Source organism: Mustela lutreola, chromosome 18, assembly GCF_030435805.1.
Source record: "Mustela lutreola isolate mMusLut2 chromosome 18, mMusLut2.pri, whole genome shotgun sequence".
NCBI classification, from domain to species: Eukaryota; Metazoa; Chordata; class Mammalia; order Carnivora; family Mustelidae; genus Mustela; species Mustela lutreola.
The window spans coordinates 23,398,556-23,420,909 of NC_081307.1; the positions used below are offsets into that span (position 1 = coordinate 23,398,556).

A 22,354-nucleotide genomic window follows, 5' to 3' on the forward strand; every position below is an offset into this window, starting at 1 on the left:
CCAACGGAAATGCCGATGATATTCATGGCTTAAATAGGAATTTGTATTTTTAGTTTTGAAGGCTTTGCATAAGTCCTTTTGGCATATAGGTTCCGTACGCAAATAAATACCTGCTATAAACAGTCTAATCTTGACATGTTTATGCTAAACCTACTTCTACTCCAAGGGTAAAAACAAACAAAAACACCGTGTTCAATAACATTTCACGTTTGTTCCCCATTTACTTGGTCCGGCCCTGCAGACTCCCTGCCCATCACTGGCCCGCTCTTGTCGAAGGCGCTCTTCCTTCTAATTGAAGATAATGGTTCAGAGAAAGGCTCCTTCACGTATTCAAAGAGCATTCTTTCCAGTTTGAAGGTGTAGTTTAGTTTAAACTATGTCTTTAATGAGGAGTAATACAGGTAACAAGGCAAGTGTGTATTATAGATGATGCGTAAGACAGTTTGTCTGCATACATAATTATACCCCACAGAGAAACATCTTCTTCGAGCACTAATTGTAAACATAATTTTAAAAAGCCAGAGTTGTTACTGGACACATTTTGAGCCTCATCACCCTTCTACAACTCTCCTCTCTCCATGACCAACAACCAATCCAAGTACAGTATTCATTCCAAGTATCACCACCTTGAGCCCCTGAACACGATTCATTCTTATTGATACCAACAGGTCTCCTACACAAGTAAGCTTTCCACTTTATGCTGTTTTCTTCTCGTTGTAACAACCCTTGAAACCTTTAGCAGAGCTAGTTGACTTTTACTTCCTTAATAAAAACAGAAAAGTCCTTGCTGCTTCTTCCTCACAGTCTTTACCTTAAAGAATTTTACTTCCCCTCAAGAAGTCTACAGTTTAGACTTGCTGTGTTCCCTTTGCCGATGTCTTGGTTACCACTGAGGCGTAGTTCCTGATGGAATTACTGACAGGGAGTGATGGGTCTTTCAAGGATGTAGCCAACACACAAAGAACCCGAGCAATGGGTCCTCACCTGAACCCATCTCAGTGTTATATAGAACACGATGACTTCCTCCAACCCAATTCGTTTTAACTCTTTGAACTCAGTCCCTGACCTCTGTTCCCCTATCTGTAAAATGGGAATCATAATAATACCTCCCTTATAGGGTCATATGAGGATTAAATAACTAATTAGATTACTTAGAACAATGCCTGGTACAAAGTAAGCGCTCAGTGAATATCACTGAAGCTGGGCGGCTGCTTGATACACACCATCTGCGCGCGTGTGAGGGCCCAGGTCCTGTCCTCTACCTCCAGGAAGCCCTCCATGAGCTTTCATCACTGCTATAGAGTTTAGATCTGACAGAAGTAGAACCCTCATCTATTTTTTGGTGGAGTCGTTAATTATGGCTTGATCTGCATGTGAATTTTATCTTTGGAAACAGACTTGTAATCACCTTGAGAAGTTTCTCTTTCCCATATCCAGTACACTGCTAATTCATCCAGGGGGTATCAGGTACTGAACAAAACTTTGTTAATGGATGATATGCCAGAACTAAGTGTGTGATATGTTTTCATTCATAATAAAAATAGCATGGCATCTGTCTTATTTTGCATGTAATAGAGATTATTTAAAGCGGAGTTTCTGATTGCTCAATATTCATTATTTATTTACAGGAAGGAAAATTAAGGAAGTATTTTAAGTTTTGAGAGAATCAGTTATAAAACCTCTCTTCAGAGGAAGCCTCTTCTTCTGACCTAATAATTTAAAAATAACAGGTCTACCTCCTATCAAATCTTCCTGCTAACTCACCATCAGTCTAGACAGACAAGATTGACTTTTGCTCTTAAAGCGCACAGAGAAGTATTTCTACAAAATTTCTCCTCTTCTTGTTTCAGGGCTGCCCACTGAGTTCGTTTTCTATGACTTCATGTGACTTTCTGTGGCTTAAAACACTCTGAATTTACTATATGTGTAAAAAATTACCACAAACCTTTAAAAAACACAAAGTTATCATCTTATAGTTCTGGAAGTCAGAAGTCCAAAATGGGTCGCACTGGGCCCAATTCAAGGTGGCAGCAGGGCTGCCTTCCTTTCTGGAGGCTCTAGAGGAGATGGCTCCTTACTCTTCTAGGCTTCTAGAGGCCATGCCGCTTCCTTAGCTCCGGGACTTTATCTTCAAAGTCGGTCATAACTCTCGAATGCTCGCCATACTGCATCAACTCCAACCTCCCCTTCTACTCCCTCATCCACAAGTAAGAACGCTTGGAATCACACTGACCTCCTAGCTAATCCAGGATGATCTCCCTATTGGAAAGCCAGCTGCTTAGCAACCAGCTCTAGCTGCCAGTTTAATTCTCTGTTGCCGTGTAATATAACATATACAGGGGTCCCTGGGCTTAGGACATGGACATGGCGGGACATGGTGGGGATGATAATCTGCCTATTGCAACCATCCTTTCTTTTTTTTTTTTTTTTTTTTTTTTTTTTTTTTTTTTAAATTTTTTTTTCTAAGATTTTATTTATTTATTTGAGAGAGAGAGAGTGAGAGAGAACATGAGCAAGGAGAAGGTCAGAGAGAGAAGCAGACTCCGCATGGAGCTGGGAGCCTGATGCGGGACTCGATCCCGGGACTCCGGGATCATGACCTGAGCCGAAGGCAGTCGTCCAACCAACTGAGCCACCCAGGCGTCCCGCAACCATCCTTTCTATAAGGAAAGACCTTCTTAGTTGTAAGCAGTTTTCATCCTTCATTTTTTTCCCTAGAGGAAACAGAGTACCCATGAAAAGCATACTAAAATTTTCCTCAAAAGCCAGAAAACCAAACCAGGTCCTGACCTGATTGTAATATATCTTATTTTTATGAGATAAAATAAGGAAGGGCATATTCAGAAAAGCAAAGCAAGAAGCTAGAAACAAAATAGGATTCTATGAAGTTAGAGATTCGTGTCTAAAAGTGGATACGTTTATTCTTTGTTCCTAAGAAACAAGGGATATATATTGTATACTCAATTTATAAATCATTCCGTGAAAGACAACATAAATATAGAGAACAGAGAAGTGATTTCAGAGGCTAGGAAAGAGGAGGCAGGGTGTGAATCTGGGAGCAGCAGGACAGAGTTCCCCTGTGGTGACAGAACACTTCTGTACCTTGGTTGTGGTGATGGTTGTGCAGATCTATGCATACGTGATATAGATGCATACATGAAGTGGGTCATAGAATCATCCAAAAGACATTGTTTTTTAAGAAAAAGTACAAAAATTGTGAAATCTGGAAAGTCTACAGTTGTATGACACCGGTCAGTTTCCAGGTTTAGGGCAAAGTTGCGTGATGGGTGTAACTAATTTTGCAACATTTTTTTTGAGTCTATAATTATTGCAAAAATATGTTGATTTTTTTTTAAATGTGTGTTTAAAAACCAAGACGGAAGTGAGAGCATGGTGAGATGGTTAAAAGTTGAGGATGAGAGATGCCTGGGTGGCTCAGTGGATTAAGCCTCTGCCTACAGCCCAGGTCATGATCCCACGGTCCTGGGATTGAGCCCCACATTGGGCTCCTTGCTGGGCAAGAAGCCTGCTCCTCCCTCTGCCTGGTCTGCCTGCAGCTCTCCATGCTTCTGCTCTCTCTCTGACAAATAAATAAATAAAGTCTTTAAAGAAAAAAAAAAGTTGATGATGAGCACGTAAACATCTGTCAGCAATGTTTAAGCTAGAAAAAGAAGACTTTATTTATGACTTAACATTTGGGTAGAGACATGGACCAGCTCGATTAATGTGAGGTCCAAAAATGCATTCTAATTCTCAAACTATCCAAACCTCTAGTTTCATGGGTACTTGAAAAATTCAATAAACTTAATAGCTTTATCCCTAATCTAGTAGCTGGAAAAAGAGGCAGAACAAAGAAAGAGAGATGTTATTTGGTTTCCTGAGAAGCCCCAGAAGTTAAGAAATCACATTGGTCTGAAAAAAGAGAATACATGGAACGCTTAGTTTTCCATTCCACATGAGCTCCGGGAAGAACCTCGAGTGTATCCAGAAGAATTTCTTCCATCGGTTTGCAAGAAGCCAGTCTTCTGATGGGGAACTTTAAGAATGGGGCTCAAATATTTATTCACTTCAAGATATTCAAGACAAGTCCAGAAAGCACCTTTCAAAAATATGTTGATTTTTAAAAAGTGTGTTTCCTTCAAAACACTCATCATCAGTGTACTGGAAATAAATGCAGTATCAGTTACCATCAAACATGGGGAAAAGAAAGTATCCTATACAGACTAATGCCTTTTTTGTTACTTAGTGGGGGTCTGGAATCAGAGAAGTAGCAACATCAGTTTGAGAAGGTTGGAGAAGAAGGAGGAATTAATAAGAGACAAGGAACTCAAGATGAGGGTATTCTGGGGTTTGTTAAATTGAATCTTGAAGTCTTGGGATGATTCTGGGAGCTGATTCCTGTGTTCTTTTTGATACGGGACTTAGTACACTCTTGTTAGATCAGTTAAGCTACTGAAGAATAGAATTTCTACTTTTTGATATTTGAACAGCCATGCAAATCTGTATGAGAAGTCCACTCAAAATGGTACATATTCCTGACAAATTGATGTCCAACAAATTCAAATCCCTACTTTGTCACTTGCTATGTCAGTTAGGAAGTCTCTAAAACAGGTCTAAATGGCATCATCTATAAAAGGGAATTAGAGTAATGACTGACATTTATTGAGGGATTGCTGTTTTCCAAGCCCAAGCTAAATTCTTTATGTGCATAGCTTCATTTAATCTTACTGTAACGATAACACTCTCTGAACTACTACTTCTTATCTCACAGGAAATGATTAAATGTGAAGAATGAATGAGCAACAAAGTGTTAAAACCCCTGCACTGTGTGCTTGGAACATGCTAGGTACTAAGTAATTGTTGATTTTTTTCCTTTGGTTTCTTTTACCTAGATATTTTCCCAGCAGAGATTTTGCTTTTGCTTTGAGGAGTAGAGGGCCACACCCTGGCAGGGGTTTCCATGAGTGAAGTTGAAAGAATGTTAGTGAAACATACGTGCAAGCACCTTACAAGGCTAGGAGCTTCACTCTTAAAATAAATAATTGCCTCTTTAACTCCCCAGACTCTATAAATTAGTTATAAAAATAGCACCCCCAAATGATGTCTATAAAAAGTACATTTTTCTCAAAAGAATGGCGCCATATATATGAAGCATAATTATTGTTCTTGTTGGGTTGGTGTTATTATGATCAACTTTTTTATGGGGTTGATCACGTGTAGACTTAGTTATCTTCCTAGACTCAGTTCTGAGCCCGTAAACTAATTCCAAACTCTGCTCTACATGCATGCAAGCCTGCTCCCAAGGACAGGCATTCTTTCATCTACAGCAGTAGGATAGGACGGGCATTCTTTCATCTACAGCAGTAGGAAACTTTAAGCTCAAGCTTCCTCTGTCCTTCCCTCCCCAACAGGTCCTGAGCAAGGCGTCACTACACTAGAAACCCTGACTTTCCCTAAGGGATTTGAGCCTCCGTGTAATCTTTAGCAATACCCCTTTGCAAGTCTTAATTAGATGTTATGTGTTAGACCTTCCAGGGAGACCTGCTTTCTCTTGCATATAAACTGAGTTATAAAAGGAAGTAGATCACCTTTGGAAGGTCTGTGAACTCTTTCAGTGCCTACTGACTCCACATCTAGTCACAGTTTTTTAAAAATCGTATTCAGTGAGAATGAGGACAAGTTTGGGTCAGTTTAGCCTAAATGGCGTAAATTGTATCATTCATGAAAGTCTCCCCGAGTCCTTTGTAAAAACCCTTGACACTTATGGAAGGAGATGGTAATTTAGTACCAGCTCTATTTCTTTGTCTCTGGCATCCCCAGTTGTAAGTAGAAAGGGGAGGAGAAGTCACTTGTTTCTCCTGCACTGTCCTTGATAAGCTTAGCAGTTCACTCTCTCCCCCTGCCTGCCTCCACAGCTTCTGAGATGACCACCCCTTGCATGCTCTAAACACCAGTGAATAAGAAGTGAAATTAACATACTTAATAAATGTGAACTGAGTTTGGTTTCATCAGTCACAGAAGTTCCGGGTGGTAGGAGCCCTCAGCCAAGTCGTCTCTTGTGGACTTTCACACTTTTGAGTAGTGTGTAAAAGGTTAGATCCTTGTACTAAAACCTCAGGTTCGAAGCATGATTGAGACCTCTTCTCTTGTTTTTCTGACCAGACACCCTATCAGACCCTACCCCTCGGGCACTAGATATCTGCAAAATAGTGTCAACTCGTGCTTTCTGTAGTGTATAGAAATATATTTTCAGAGTGGTCTTCTGGAATCAATGCATGCCTGTTTACATCTCACTGATTCTAAGTTCATAAGACATATTCATTTCTAATTCCTTTGAAAGACTGTTTAATGAATGTTCCTCTCAGTAACTATGACTTCATTTTAAATGATACATTCTACTGTGATTGTCTTGTCCTACAAGAATTGCTGGGTCTTCAAATATTAATATATAGAACTGTAAACATCATGTGTTTTAGCCCTAATGAATTTTAGTATGCATCAGTAGCCTTCTCTAGTATAGCATATCCTAATAGCAATTAACAAAAATTAAAATTTGTATGCTAAGTAAGCTTTAAATCGACTTTATTTCGCAAATCACAGAATTTTAGAGTTTAAGGGACTGAAAGCACGAAATGTTCTTTCATGTTCTTACTCCTTTGGAGAATTTGATGAAAAGCAATAGATTGATTGTTTCTTCTTTTCTTAAGTCCTGGTTTATTTATTTTCTTTTTAAAAGATTTTATGTATATATTTGGTAGACAGCTAGCACAAGCAAGAGGAGTGGCAGCCAGAGGAGAGGGAGAAGCAGACTCCCTGCTGAGCAAGAAGCCAGCTGAGGGACTAGATTCCAGGATCCGGGGATCATGACCAGAGTGGGAGGCAGATCCTTAACAGGCTGAGCCACCCGGCACCGCTTAATCCTAATTTAGACCCCCTCTTTAATTTTTCAGAGAAAGCAATCGATAATCCAATCTAAGACTCAACCAAAGCCATAAAGCCAGCTGTAGCACACCCAAGTGTAGATAGAAACCCAGGTACCCTGACACCTGCCCAGTGGTGGTTTTTATTAATAAGAAAAGCTGTTCCCATCTGAGGTTTCCACTGGATGATAGTCCAAGATATTTTACACATATTAGTTCTAAGTTTAAAAAAGCAATCAAACTCTACAAGTTAGAAATGATTTCCTAGTTCCTAAAAACACTCACATTTGGTGAATTAAGTAACTTGCCTGAGTTCTTACAGATAATTCAACAACAGAGCCCAAGTTGCAGTTCTTTTGTAGCCAAACTCCAGAGGGAGGGGCGGGGAGTACTACATTCCACAGCTTCCCTCCAGTTCTGGTTCTTAGATATTAAAGTGTAAACACTCTGAAAATAGGATTTCATTGGATATAGTTGATCTATCTATGAGAAACTAACAAACAAATCAAAACCTAAAAATGTCGCATTGAATTACATTCTAACCTTGAGCTATCTAGAGTAGTAAAGCCCCCAAATTTCCAAGTACTACACACCACATTTCCTTCTGACCCATAGCATGGTAAAGATAAAAATATATGCCTATTAGTTACTATTTCTGGACCAATAATAAACTTCACAGAAAACTCTTCATCTCATTTCCTAAACCCATGACCTTTTCTATAACACACAGAGGAATATGTGCTCCCCTTAACATTATCATAATAAATTAAACTCTTCTATCCAACGGTCATAACCACAGGGTCACCATCAGGAAAAACAGCACTCTAATCATCGAGGCCATTTCCTGACTGCTGTGGGGGATTTTGGGGCCCCCTTAGGAAAGGAGATAGATAAAATAATGAGAAGGTCACTAGTGTAGCTCACTGACCAAAATAATGCCCATCAATTATTAGTTTGGTGTGGACTTCACATTGAATTTTAAAAGCAAATACAAAACAGCCAGTTGTTTATTTCTCCTTTTTTTTTTTTTCTTTTTGCAAGAGGAAGATCAAAAGGAGGCTTATCAGGACTAGAGACAGTTTATTTCCATCTTGGAACAAAAGACAAAAGATATTGTGTCTTTTCCTTTCCTTTGAGGTTCCTGTGACTGTTCCTTTCCACTCCCTTTCCTGATTGGCAATAATATCCTGACCATTAATCTATGTATTTTAAGCATAAAAATCAATTTCTGGGACTTGCCTCATTTATTTTCATGACAGGAACAATAGAAATAGCATCAAGTTGCTGCTGGGGCTAAAAGAGACTTAAAATGCCCTGTTAGATATTCCTTTCTGACACCTGATGTTACGATGCACTGGAATGTATCTGGGACAAGATTTAGATGCAGACCAGAGCTCTGAGAAGAAGTTCATCTAGGAAATAATACTGGCTCGCCCAAACATTAAAGTTGTGGAAAACCCTCTGATAGTCAAATTAATAATGTATTGGCAGCCTTTCAAGAAAAGCCTTAAAGACACTTTTCTTTTTTGGTCTTCGACATGGACTCATAAGAACAATAAGGGAGTAAGCCCTGGAGGGTGCGCACAGTGTGGCAGTGTTTTTAGAAATGCTGTCACTGTGGCATAGAGACCTTTTCTGAGACAACTTCTAGCATGATCCTCATTTTCAAAAGCTTCATTTTCCTTAGAGCACAGAAAATAAAGAGAGAGTGTGGATTTGCTATTTTTTTTTTAAGAAAACAAAATAATATTCTATGCAGACTAAGGAAATGGCCCTCACTGTGTATTGCCAGTCACAGACCAAATTCTTTAGCCCCAAAATAAGAAGTTTAGTTTTTGCTTTTGTCTTAAGTCATGATTTCATGAAACAATAAATGTCAGTTAGACTGCCCAGTTGGAGATTTTATGGCTGAAGTAATCCACGCAGATGATTCCATTGGTAGGTCTGTACGGATCCAATAAACATGGTCGGGGTTGGGGGGCTCCTCCTGGAGTTATGTCACTGATCCGATGGGAGTTGTTACAAGAAGTTCATTCTCGTAGCTGCCCCGCTGGCTTCTCACATAGCAAGGCTCCTGTGGAAAGCTGTGCTCTCCTCGAGAGCTGGACTCCTGATTTCAGGCGTCATCAATCAGGCAACAAATAACAGCATCAAGCCCCACTAGATAAAATACTCCACTTTCCCCACTGAGAAGGCATTCGGTTTTAATCCGTAATCCTCAGGAAAATGAGTGTAAGAACCTCAGGTAAATCCAAGGGGAGCTATGGTCCAGGTCACACACATAATATATATAATTCTGTGTAATCAGAGTCGCTTACTAAGGAGTCCCCAAATCCCTAATGTACAGATTAAATTCCCTTACAACCTTTCAGAAAAAGTCTTGACCAATTAGACTTAAGAACATAGGAAATGTTAAGACAAAGGGAGGCTTAGCAAAGTCTACCTCAGTTAGCTTTTGTACCTTTTACCCCCTTAACTCCCTTTGTAACCATTTGCCAAATTATCCTCCAGCCAAGTGTTTACCCTAGAATGTACACAGATTCCTTCCACTAGAAGAGGTCCTTTGTTCACTTCCTCTACTTGTGTAGTTCAGCTCACTTGGAGTCTTTTTATTGTTCATTCAGAGTTCAGTCCATTTTTAGGGTTTTGTTTCCTTTGAAAGGAGATGAACTGAGCAAAATATCTCCAAGTCGTTCTTTCTTTTCATCCCATGGCAGTGGGTTGACAGCCTGGGAGACCTGCCTACTTCCCTGCCAGCTCTGACAGATAAGGAGTTCTCCAAGGGCCACAGAGCAGCAAATTCCCAATGGCCTCTGGACTTACCTGTGAGCCCCCACCTGATTCTCCACGCCTGTAACTTTCTTCTCCCGTAGCCAGGCTTGGTATGAGACGTGGAGTCTTTATTATTATTATTATTATTTTTTAAAGATTTTATTTATTTATTTGACAGAGAGAGATCACAGTAGGAGAGAGGAAGGGAAGAGATCACAGAGAGAGGAAGGGAAGCAGGCCCCCTGCTGAGCAGAGAGCCCGATGTGGGACTCGATCCCAGGACCCTGAGATCATGACCTGAGCCGAAGGCAGCGGCTTAACCCACTGAGCCACCCAGGCGCCCAGAGACGTGGAGTCTTTAAAGGATTGTAAATAGCCAAGTACATAATCAGAGGTGTGCTTGAGAAAAATTAATCAGCAGTCTGAATAAATGGGCTTATTTAATCAGTTTAAAATAAGATAGCTTAAAGAGCAGAGAAAGCAAGTAGAAGGCTTGTCAATGGCCCATAGTCCAGATGGAAAGTAGTGGTGATTGAATGAGGGTAAAGACAAGGACAATGGGAGAAGCATTGAAGAGGCAGAATGTGTTGGGCTTCTTAACTCATCTGCTATAGGGGAAGAGACAACATTAAGGAGTAGGCAGTCAAAAAAAAAAGATGCCAGGGTTCTGATCCTATATACTTCGATGATAATCGTGTCCTTAAGGGAAAGACTGAGAAGACATGTGGGAAGTTGAGCTGGGGAAATGTTACTTGGCTATATGCGTTAAGGTGCAGAGATACAGCCTCTGGCCACCCTCCTGACCCCCTTCACATCTCTAAGGAAATGAAGCCTGGCGTAATGAGTGATACAGGATGTACCACAAGGGGATGAAATATCGGTAGGCCTGGGTTAGATATTTTTTCTTCAGTTCGCCTTTCTGGATTCATCTAGCCATGCTAGTTAGAGATGGATCCAAGGAGGCCATCTACCCTACTTCTGGTCAAGGCCACGTGACTGAATGGAAAGACAGTCACTGCCATTCATGCGTGGTCAATTCATTGTACGAGAGCAGAGGAATACATGAAGGTGTGGAGGCTAAGGTTTTAATTAGAGTGTTCATTGCCTCGGCTATACTCTTCAGGAAGATGTGGTGAAGTAGCAGCTGTTTAAGTTTCAGGGATCCTGGCCAAATCTTCCTCTCCAAACGAGCCATAGCAAAATCCTGGCCATGTGTCCACCCTCACAATAGACTGTGAACAGGACTCTGTTAGAGGGACCCATAGAACATTTGAGTAGAGACCATTAGCGGGCTGTGGAAACTAAGAGCACAGGACTGGAGCACTTTATGACAAGGTTTCCGGAAATACAGAAATACTGCTCCGCAGTCCATGGACCAGCCACCTGTCAGCACATCATGCCCAAACCACTTCACATTCTTTGTCTACTTATTCCCTTTTTGAATTAAGCCACTTATATTTCTTTCATCTACTTTTTTTTTTAAGCTTATACTGAGAATCCATTAAGACTATGGTATAAAATAGACTTATGAGAACTAGCAAGCAAAGATATGAATAAACAGTGAGGGTTTTTTTAAAGTATAAGTATGTCCCAAATATCATATGGGAAATAGTTAGCACTAAAAAAAAAAAAAAAAAAAAAGATTATCAGCTAATTGTCTGAAATTCAAACATCATCAGGCATCCTGCATTTTATCTGACAACCCAAGTACAAAGAGAAACCAACAGAACCAATCACAAAGCCAGATCTGTATTCATTCTACAACTTACCTATTCTGATGGTGCTCCCCTTTACTGATTTCCATGGCTATCACATGCTCATGGACTTGGACCCACAAAATACACAAAACCCACCAGAAAGTGGAAAATCCATGCTCACAGTCTCCACTGATTTGGATTTCATTTTATAGCCATCATAACTCCTTTTTCACTAGTGTAGTTTTGCAGGCTCTTCCACTAAATTATCCAAGCCAACAACTTTAGCAAACACAAACCAACATGTCTGTGTGGAACATTTGCAAAAACTCTGGAAGGAAAAGTCCCTGAATTAAAACAAAATTATGAAAAAAGTTTTTTCCTGGTGTTTAAATATGACTGTTTATTCTGACTATACCTTGCTAGTTCCAGAGGGGTGAAATCTATACTAAGTCCCACACTGTGTCCATACCAATGATCTTTGTTAATATTTTCATTTAGATAAGATCTGGTTAAAGTCAATGCCACAGCAAGCCTTCAAAACTTCAGGAGGTGAGATGTCACAGGAAAATTCTAGGAAATCAAGGGAAGAGATTGGGCCATATATTGCCCAATAACCAGCCCAGCTGGTTTGATGAATGAATATTGTACCATGAATACCATCTTGAACTTAGCTCCTTCTTCCCTGACTAGATGGTTTTAGGCACCTTGTTCTGGATACAGTAATCACCTTTCTCCCTATTGCCTCCTTTTTCATCTACCTCAGTGCACCACTACCCATGACTTCCCCACCACAATCCACATACCCAAGGGACACCACCACCCTCACTACTGTTGTCACAAGCATCTACCTGAATTAATTGTTCAAATGAAATTTGGAGAAACCACTCCTCCTCCACCTTAATGTCTGTTAACCCTACAGTAAGGAGCTTTCCACTTTCAAAATTTTTTCTTGATCCTGGATACTTTCTCAGAGCCAGTGAATGAATTATGATTAATTAACACTAAATGAATTATGTTCCTTTCTCCCAACTCTGATCAGCTAATCATGCAATTCACCACAATCTAGTGCTCACTGATTGCAGGCAAAATGTGCTGTGAAAGTATGAATTACTACTTGGGGTGTTTGGCAATTTAAACTTATATTAAGTATGATCATATTAGGAGAGGATGGACTCTAGGTGACCCTAGCTAGGTAACACGCATTTGGGGTTGAGGCTAAAATCATGGCTGCCCTGAGCTGGCCCTACATGGGAGTATGCCCGTAATAATAATAAGATGTGGTTATTACTTAGGGAGGTTCAACATCATACCTGAGGAGGCTATGCAGACAGTTGACTTTGGGCGAGATCTGCCAATTTGAGAAGACTATGAATCCCCAAACTCAGTTGTTTAATAAAACTATAGCCTACCGCCATTTAGTTGCCAATATAATAATTGCTTTTACTTTGATATTCTTAAGTCTCCAAAATTGTTTTCAATTCCTCTGCCAGGGACGTACCCCTGTTTATCTTTTCCTGAACTCCTTGTGATGTTCCTATTAAGTAGGAAAACCGTTCCGATAACAGTAACTACAGTGTTTGTTTTACTGAAAATCTCCGTATCTAGGTGGTTCTCAGCCTTCCAGGGATCAATTCTTTGTTAAAGGAAAAGAAAAACTTCCATAATTCCCCTCAGAATTGGATCTGTACTTGTATTCCCTGTTGACTAAAATACGATACCAAAAAAGCTGCTGTGAATTAAGTATACTTTGAAGTGAATCTGTGTTTTATTCATCACAAAAGCATCGACCTGTGTTTGGGAAACAGTGTGGGTATCTGCGTGAGATAGTTTGTGCCTTCAGTTTATAAATGGTGCAAATATGGGTTTATGGACATTTTAGAGGAAGTTCAAGGCTCCTGCGATGGGCACCTGTCCCCCAGGTTAAGAAGTACTGTGTTGGTCAGGCCATGTCCTCTCTCTCAGGAGGTACACTGGCCAGGGAGTGTTCTCTCTAAGGGAGGTGATTCAGTTCCAGAAGTAGCAGAGGCTCGTGGACCAGTCAGTCACATGCCAGGGGATGTGGTGGAGAGGTGGGGGCTATAACTTAGCATCCGAATCGGGCAGGAATTATTCTTTGAAAAAGTGCCCACGTGGTTACGCTAAAAGATCACCGCCACTAGTGCCCTTCTGAGGAAACACTGGAAACTGCTCCTGGAATTTTTAACTTTATTATTGCTGCAGCTGTTATGCTGGAGTTGTTAATACGTCTATTCATCTGAGTTTCAGTGCTGCTTCATGCACACGTAGGTGGTATCTTTTTTTTCTTTTTTTAAGATTTTATTTATTTGAGAGGGAGACGGAGCAAGAGAGGAAGAGAGCGCACGAGTGGGGAGAAGAGGGAGAAGCAGGCTCTCTGACCAAGTTGCCTAGTGTGGGGCTCGATCAGGACCCTGGGATCATGACCTGAGCCGAAGCAGATATTTAACCAACTGAGCCCCCCAGGTGCCCCTAGGTGGTATCTCTTGAGTGAAGAAAGAGACCAGATTAGATTAGGTCAGGTATAGAGTAATCTTTTACGGGCCCATCTCCCCTACTGCCAACACCCCCGGACCATCCTCCTCACCACCTTGTTCCCGTGCATAGTATCTCCCCAAAACATTAAAGGACATTGCCGAGCATTACTTGCTCCTCTCCCCTCTGTGATAAAAGCCCTCTCTTTTAGAGAGAGCTAGCATGCATTAGGCTTTCTGTGGTTTCAAAGCCAAACCTCTCTGGAAGTTTAACGGAGGCCAAGGAAGACAGAGAGAGGAAAAGGAGAAAGTAGGGAGACGTTTCCAAGGCCCTGACCCTCGGAGTGAGGTGAACGGGAGGTGGGACGCCTCGCCGCCCAGTCCAGGAGGGCAGCCCCCCTGAACGCCGTGTGCAGATATGAGAAACATGTCGAGGTTGTAAGTCAAGCTGGGACAGGTACCGGACTACTCTCTGAGTCAAACAGCACTCGGTCCACTCCTTGGAGTCAATCTTTATGACTCAAAGGTTTCCAGCTTAAGGCTGCTGCTATAATGCTTGTGGTCTTCCCCCTCCCCTTTCCTTGCTAGGTCTCCACTCCTGCCCTCCAGCCCTCCTGTCTTTGTTCTTGCCATTTGCCCTTCAGATTCACATACCAGTTGGGAGAACATTCCAGGGACCAGCTAATCCACCAGGGGCTCCTGGATGGAGGCTCTCTGGCTGCCGCCTAGAGAGACGGTGGACATGTGTGGGACCTGTTCCCCTAGGACCTGTGCCAGCTCACCCAAGGAAAGTTATTAGACGATGGGAATGGGAGTGTGAGGAGGGGAAAGCCCCTGTCTGGGTTTTTAATTGAGGCGATACACCTATAGGTTGCACAATAAATAAACAAAAGAAGGGATGTTGAAGGAGATGGCGCCTGGAGCAAGGGAGGGGGTTCTTAAGCTTCATGTCGGGGCACAGAGCAAAGAGCCAACTCAGTCCCTTTTCCATCCCTAGAGAGACCTCAAAGCAAGAATGTGCAGCTGTCTCCCAAGTCCTTGATGAAGATAGTGCCCCAGAGTCATTCCGAGTGACCCAGTCCTGTGCCTCTGGGGTGGCTATCACCACTACCTGGTTGGGAGATAGTATCAAAGGCCCAGCTTTGTTTCCCCTGTTGGAATTTCTCTTAGGAATGGTGACCCCAAGATTTGGGGGAGTGGACCCATGAGAATTTGCTGCCTCGATCTCTTACAGTTTCTTGGGCTCCTGCCATGGTACTGGTATTTGATTTAGAGGCCTGAGAGGGAAATCAGTCCCACGTGGGTAGATAACAAAACACTCTCCACTTTGGAATCATGAAGTGGAATTTGAATCTGAAGCCAAAAAGCCTATCTCTGCCTGCTTCGCTAATTACATAAATTTCCTTGCTAGATTCTGCAGCTGTTTATACGAATACAGCTCTGGTTCCCAGAAACAGCACCTCTCTACACGGGAGGTTCAGGACACCCATGCCTGGTCTGAACTTAGACTCCTAAATTCTAGTCCTGTTTCTCTTAACTATGTTAGGTCACCCTCGAAGCTAAACAACTGTCCTGTGATGCAGAGGAGTCCAAGAAAAATGAGAGAGATGGGGCTGGTGTGGGGTGTGTGTGTGTGTGTGTGTGTGTTGGTTGTGAACAGTAACTAGCAATAAATAATCAGCATGGAAACTTCCAGATTTCACTATGGGAATGCTCATCAAGCTTGACAGGTGACCCCTAAGATACTGTTTGACCTGGGGAAGAACAGCCAGATATTTGGGGATGCATGTCCCCCACTCTTTTTATCTGACCCAGAACCTCAACACCTTGTCTGACAACTTTCACCTTTGCTTTCGGGGAGACTGGAGGAATTAGGGGCAAGTTGCAGTTAAATAACTGTGAATTTCCCTTCAAATGCACAAATTATTTCAACACAAGTGCTTCTAAATTAAAATGTAGCCCGGGTATTCCCTGAAGAGCAAGTGCATTTCTTGCTTCTTTTGTTTATTACATGCCTTTTGATAGAAAGATGAATCACTTTGACCAACTGTGGCTCCCGTAAAAGTACTGTACTTAACAAAAAGTCTGGCTCAGATTAACCCCTCTTGATGATATGAGGTGATTAGGTGGGGAACCCAGAGATCTACTCTGGTTAGAAATATTAAGGACTTTTTATATGACACACAGATGAACCAATAAAAATGTGACCTCTTGGCATCTATAAAAAAAAGATATCTTGGGTTTCTTTCAGTGAAATATTTGAAGGCTTTAAAATTTTAAACAAAGCCCAGCTGGTTTGTATGCACAAGTTCCAAACCCTGAAATATTCTCATGATATCTAGTTTCAAAGAATTCAACTATTGTAAACTAGTGAGTAAACGAAGCTGGTAAGAGATGTTTTCCCTTTAAAACATTTATTTTTGTTATCAAGCGCTATATATGATAAGTAAAAATTGAGAGCAAAAATGTAAATTGACCTGGTAGGAAAGGAAAAGCAATATAACTGTGATCCAAATGTAATAAATATTATAAAAGCTAAATTCTCTCTCCGAGTGTGAAAAGTAGAAAAGCATGTCGGAGACTCTCCAAGGATTTACATTTACGTAGAATTTAAATAGAGTCAGGTTGTTAACCATCTACATTCTAGAGCTCAGAGCAGCTTTTTTTTTTTTTTTAAGATTTTATTTATTTACTCGACAGAGAGAAATCACAAGCAGATGGAGAGACAGGCAGAGAGAGAGAGAGGGAAGCAGGCTCTCTGCCGAGCAGAGAGCCCGATGCGGGACCCGATCCCAGGACCCTGAGATCATGACCTGAGCCGAAGTCAATGGCCTAAACCACTGAGCCACCCAGGCGCCCCGGGAGCAGCTTTTTTTTTAAGAATGTCTCCTTCAGCAGGGCTGGGAGGCTTAGTCGGTTAAGCGTATAACTCTTGATTTCGGCTCAGGTCATGATCTCAGGGTCCTGGGATGGAGCCCCACAGGTTGGACTCCGCACTCAGCAGCGTGTCTGCTGGGCGAGGATTGTCTCACTGCTCTGTCTCTGCCCTTGCCCCTGCTCGCTCACTCCCTCTTTCTCTTTCAAATAAATAAATAAATCTTTTTAGAAAAATAAAAGAATTTCTCTTTTAGGTCACCGTCCCAGCAATGTATTTATTATTTTTGTGAGGGGAGAGACTTCTGACCCTTCTTCACGCAGCCTAGATTAAGCCCTTAGCCTAGGATTTGGAAGCCAATAAACCGCTCTGTGGTAATTATCAGTGCTTTGTTATTTTTCAAATGTTAAATCACCTTGAATCACTGCCGCCTCTGTTTTGTTTTGCTCTTCCTATTCCTATCATCCCCTCTAGAACTGACTGCTGGCAGGTCTTTCTTGCCAAAACACCTGTTCTTCTCTGTGGTGAATTTTCTTCTCTCCCCCACTCTTCTAGGCTCAATGTCACCTCAATGTCAATGTTTCTTCTCCAACCCCACCTCCTCAAATGGCGTGTACATTATTGTTGTTGTTTTTTAAAGATTTTATTTATTTGACAGAGATCACAAGTAGGCAGAGAGGCAGGCAGAGAGAGAGAGAAAGGGAAGCAGGCTACCCGCTGAGCAGAGAGCCCGATGTGGGGTTTGATCCCAGGACCCTGAGATCATGACCTGAGCCGAAGGCAGAGGCTTTAACCCACTGAGCCACCCAGGCGCCCCTGTTTTTAATTTTACAACAACAGATTCTTAATGTCTACGAGTTCTTACTATCTCAGAGTGTTGCAAATTTGTTCATTTCTACCCAAAAAGGGGAAGGGTAGTTGCATGGGGTGACTGCTTTTGATTTCTAAGTGATGGTGTGGAGAGGTATCCTGCCTCTTCTGACGTAGGTGACAGAGTTGTTAGCAAGGTCAGTGCGACATGCGTGACAAGTTCCAAAGAGTTCCCTGGAAATGAGTCTGAAGGTTCTGTGTGAACGCCATTCACACAGTTGTTTATACTTCCTTTCTAGGAGTCAGGTTCCAGTCACTGCAGTTAAGCCTGGCCTTTTTCATCTGATCTTCATATCTGAAAAGAATTACTCACAAGAGCAATTCTTAGAAGGTGGCTATGCTTTCTATCCCTAGTGTAGTCTCTTAAAAAACACAATTGATTTCAGGGAGATTTTCAATTCCAGAGGGTCAGAGGCCTCAGGTTGCTCCCGAGTAGGGCTTATAAACCTTACCTGCCCAGGACTTCCTACGGAGGGATGCTCTCAGCAAGCCTTTTGCCAAAACTCTTGATTTGCAAACATTCCCTTTCGCCAGATCAGATACAGCAACATTTGGACTTCCCATAACCTTTCATTCTAGAGTTTATAAATGTAGGAGCCCACCCTTTTCCTCCTTCTAACTAACAACTGTGATTAAGCCCTGGAAGGAAAGGATGGGAAGTATGTGAATACACAGCCCACCGATGACTCAGGAGTTAGAATTTCCGAGAGAGAAAATATTTGATGGGTTTCTCTAGGCTTTGATGGGAAGGCAGAGAAGAGTTTTCCTCAGGGCGTCTCACATGGCCAGTCAATGTGAGGCAAAGTTAGAACTAATATATAAAAAGCATCTGGTGTATCCAGCACCCTATAACCTCATAACGTTGTAATCATTTGGCACAGCGGGAAGAAATTCAGAACAAAACAAAACTATGTCCTCAATATCCTTTGTGTTTGAGCCTTTGGTATGGCCTTTTAGCCATCATGTTGATGGTAGGAAGTTGCCCTCAGACACAGCTTGAGGTAAGGTTGGAACCGTTGGTTAACAATGAGCTTAATAATATATAATTGAAGCTAACTTCCCAGTGGAAAAATATATTACTGTATTTTAGGGATTATTCATTTTGAATACTATGGCCACATCTTTGCAGACTGCTAGGCTGATTCTCCTTGCTGATAAAGCAAAGCAACAAGAAAACAAAATATCACTTTTCTCAAATTGTAGAAGTCAGTAAAGGAGGGATGCCCTATTCAGAATAAATCCAGAGAACACATTACTTTTAAAAACATCTTTAAAGTTAGGGATCAGAATGAAAATTAAACCAGACTAGTTTCCATTTCATCTATTTCAAAACATTTCAATTTTATAAAACAAAAGCTAGTTAGGAATTTCTCATTCCATTTTATAGGCTTTTGGATCATAGTTAATATTTTCAGATAAAGTTACTACTGACCATAGCTTGGGGTTCTTTAATTTCTCAGGTGAACTATTAAATGATGTCTTTACTGCCTTTTCATCAATAAGTATTTATTAGGAGATCTCAGTTTGGGGGTAATCCTAGATTAGCATGATGAAGGCCCTCATATTACAAATTAATATGATAAACAATATAATTTGAAATATATGAGAACTTCTAAAACAAATATTAGAACATTGAAGTTTTATTTAACTAAATGCATTTATCTCCATGTTTTATTAGTGAATCTCTTGAAGCATTGAAAATGTCTGATTTTGGTGAACATGCTTTTTCTATATAACTAGATTAAAAATTTAAACTTAAAAAATTATAAACTAGGACTTTTGTTATAATTATCATATTTAAGATTCTAAGATGAAAAATACTGATGTTCAACCATATGTGATCTCTTTGTCTTTCTGCTGGATTTTTGGAGGGTGGGGTTTTGTTATGTGTCCATGATGCAAAACCTTCTGGGACCAGGATACGCACTGGCAAAGCTGTAGCAGTAAAATGGGACAAATTATGGATGTCTATCAGTAGAAGTCTAGTTAAGTAATTAGGGTATAGCCATATATCAGAGTTCTACACAAACTTTAAAAGATATTAAGTGTATCTATATATATTGACATGAAGACATGAATATTTTTTGGAAAAAAAAAGCAAATTGTAAAACAGCTGATATAAAAATTGGTGAACAAAAAGGATGTATATACATCCTTTGTATATATGTGTATATACATACATATAGAAAGAATATACTCGTACTTGCATAGAAAATGATTTGCATAATCAGACTAGCTATCACAACAGATGGGAGAGTTTCACTTTGAGTTCACTCAGTTCTGTAATGTTTGGTCTTTTAAATGTGAGCATGTATTATTTATATAAGTTTTTTTACTGTGCAAAAAAACTGATTGGTATAATAGGATTCTCTTATGTACATATCAAAATAGTAGTATGTATTTCTTGATGGGGTATAAGGTGATTTCTCTTTTTTTTCTTCCTTGATCATCTGTATTATCTATTTTTTTAAGATTGTAAAATTTGTTTATTAGAGAGAGAGAGCATGAGCTGCTGGGGGAGGAGAAGAGAGAGGAGAAGCAGACTCCCTGCTGGGCAGGGAGCCAGCCTTGAGGCTCAGTCCCAGGACCCTGGGATCATGGCCTGAGGCTAAGGCAGATGCTTAAATGACCAAGTCACCCAGGTGCCCTTGTATTGTCTATTTTTTTCCCCCCCGCACTAAATATGTGTAACTGTCATAAGGAATGAATTGAAACATTTTAAAAGCAGAGAATGGGACATTCTCAGGAGAGAGAAAACTGTACAGAAGCAACATACTGGGAAGAAATATGCCTAAAAGTGTATAATGGTCAAAATAGTTACCAAAGCTTTATTAAGTCATAAGCTTAAAATGAATTGCTCTCACCAGCTAATTCCCCAAGGCAGAAAGAGCAGCAGCTTTTCAGATAACTGATGAAGTCCCCAGTGGTTGCGTGTGGCCATTTCTTTTTTTTTTTTCTTTTTTTTTTTTTTTAAAGATTTTATTTATTTCTTTGACAGAGATCACAAGTAGGCAGAGAGGGAGGCAGAGAGAGGGGGGGAAACAGGCTCCCTTGCTGAGCAGAGAGCCCAATGCGAGGCTTGATCCTAGGACCCTGAGATCATGACCTAAGCCTAAGGCAGAGGCTTTAACCCACTGAGCCACCCAGGTGCCCCGCGTGTGACCATTTCTTAAACATAAATGAAGATACAACATTCATTTCATATTAAATATTACAATCAGTCAGATTTCTAAAAACAGATATTTAACTGGGAATAATTCAACTTCAACTTCAAATTCAATTTCTAATAGTCGCCTCAATAGTCCATGGAAATTAAAATCAGTGTTTCCATTACTGTGTGTCATCTAAACAAAGATGCTTCAGATAACACTTACTTGAGATACTGTTGAAACTAATCAAATATATTGCCATTTCTTTTGCATATATATTTAGAAACCCAGAATTTAAAAAAAAAAAAGAAAGAAAAGAAAAGAAAGAAACCCAGAATTATTGTGTTCTGTTTAAAAACTTGCAGTGAAGCCAAAAGAATGATTTGTACTGGTCAAGAAAAGGACACAAATTTGTCAACTGTCTTTAGCAATGACCCACTACTATCTTCTGGGCCATTTCAGAACACCTTGTATGGACCAGAATAGGTGAAGTGCAGAAAATGTGGCACAATAGCCACTTTTTGGAGGCACTGAACTAAGTTCTCCAAAAGATCAGCTGCTGCCCCACAAAGGATACCTCAGATTCTAGCACAGTCTCTCACTCAAATAACTCAGACACTGTATTTAGTAACCTGGAGCAGAAGTTCATACTGTTCAGTTAATAAGAAACTGTCAAAATGAACCATCTATAATATTACATAGAAATAGACACAAACAGCAATATTTTTCTGGGGTAGAGTGAACCGCCAGAGATCTATTCCTTCAGGAACAGATCTGAATGCCACTAACATCTGTCCATGACACATGTGCACGTAGTAGGCAGTCCTACTATGTTTTCTCTGTTTTAAAATAATTTTAACAGACAACAAGTGGAAATAGTATAAAATTTAAGTGTGTTTTCTTCAACATCTGTCACTTAGTCACCCATTTCTTTGGATGGTTTTTATTTGAAAAACACTTTGGTGTAAAAAGGAGACTGGTGGTTCAGCTTTGTTTACAGAAGGCTCCCTCTGATATTGAATAATCATCCAATAATATGCAATGCAACATTTAATAAAATCTATTAATCTATAAATCTATAAAATCTATAATCCTGTATTTGTGTCAATTTCTAGGCTCAATATTCAGTTCTGTTGATTTGAAAGTACAGGTATTGCTTCAGCTCTGTAGTTTGAATCCTTGGGTTTGAATCTCTGTTCTGTGTTGCTGGCTGCACGACCTTAGGCAAGTTGCTTAAATTCTTAAATGGGGAAATGAGTAATCATAAGATTTTGGGGATCGAACTATTTAGGAGATGAAAACACTCAGAGAGTGCATGACATAGGTAGTGCCCAGTACATACTACTGACCATTATTCTTGTTACTGTTTTTATTGATGTTTCACTAAATTGATCGAATAATTAAGGGAGAACTGACTGATATAAATACCAAGTCTTCCCAAGTAAATATCATGTGTTTTGTTTTATGTATGTGAGTCGTCTTTTGCGTGGACTGTCTTCAAACATCTGCTACAGATTTTTACCCATGTTTTATAAAGATTCACATTCCCTTTTCTATCATTCATCTTCCCAGATATTTCTCC

The 22,354-nt window shown here is 40.5% G+C and overlaps 1 protein-coding gene across 3 annotated transcripts in view; it reads left to right on the top strand.

Moving 5' to 3' along the window:
* The window catches only part of DLC1 (DLC1 Rho GTPase activating protein), a 426,333-nt gene that overhangs the window by 339,346 nt on the left and 64,633 nt on the right, over positions 1-22,354 (top strand). The window lies entirely within an intron of this gene.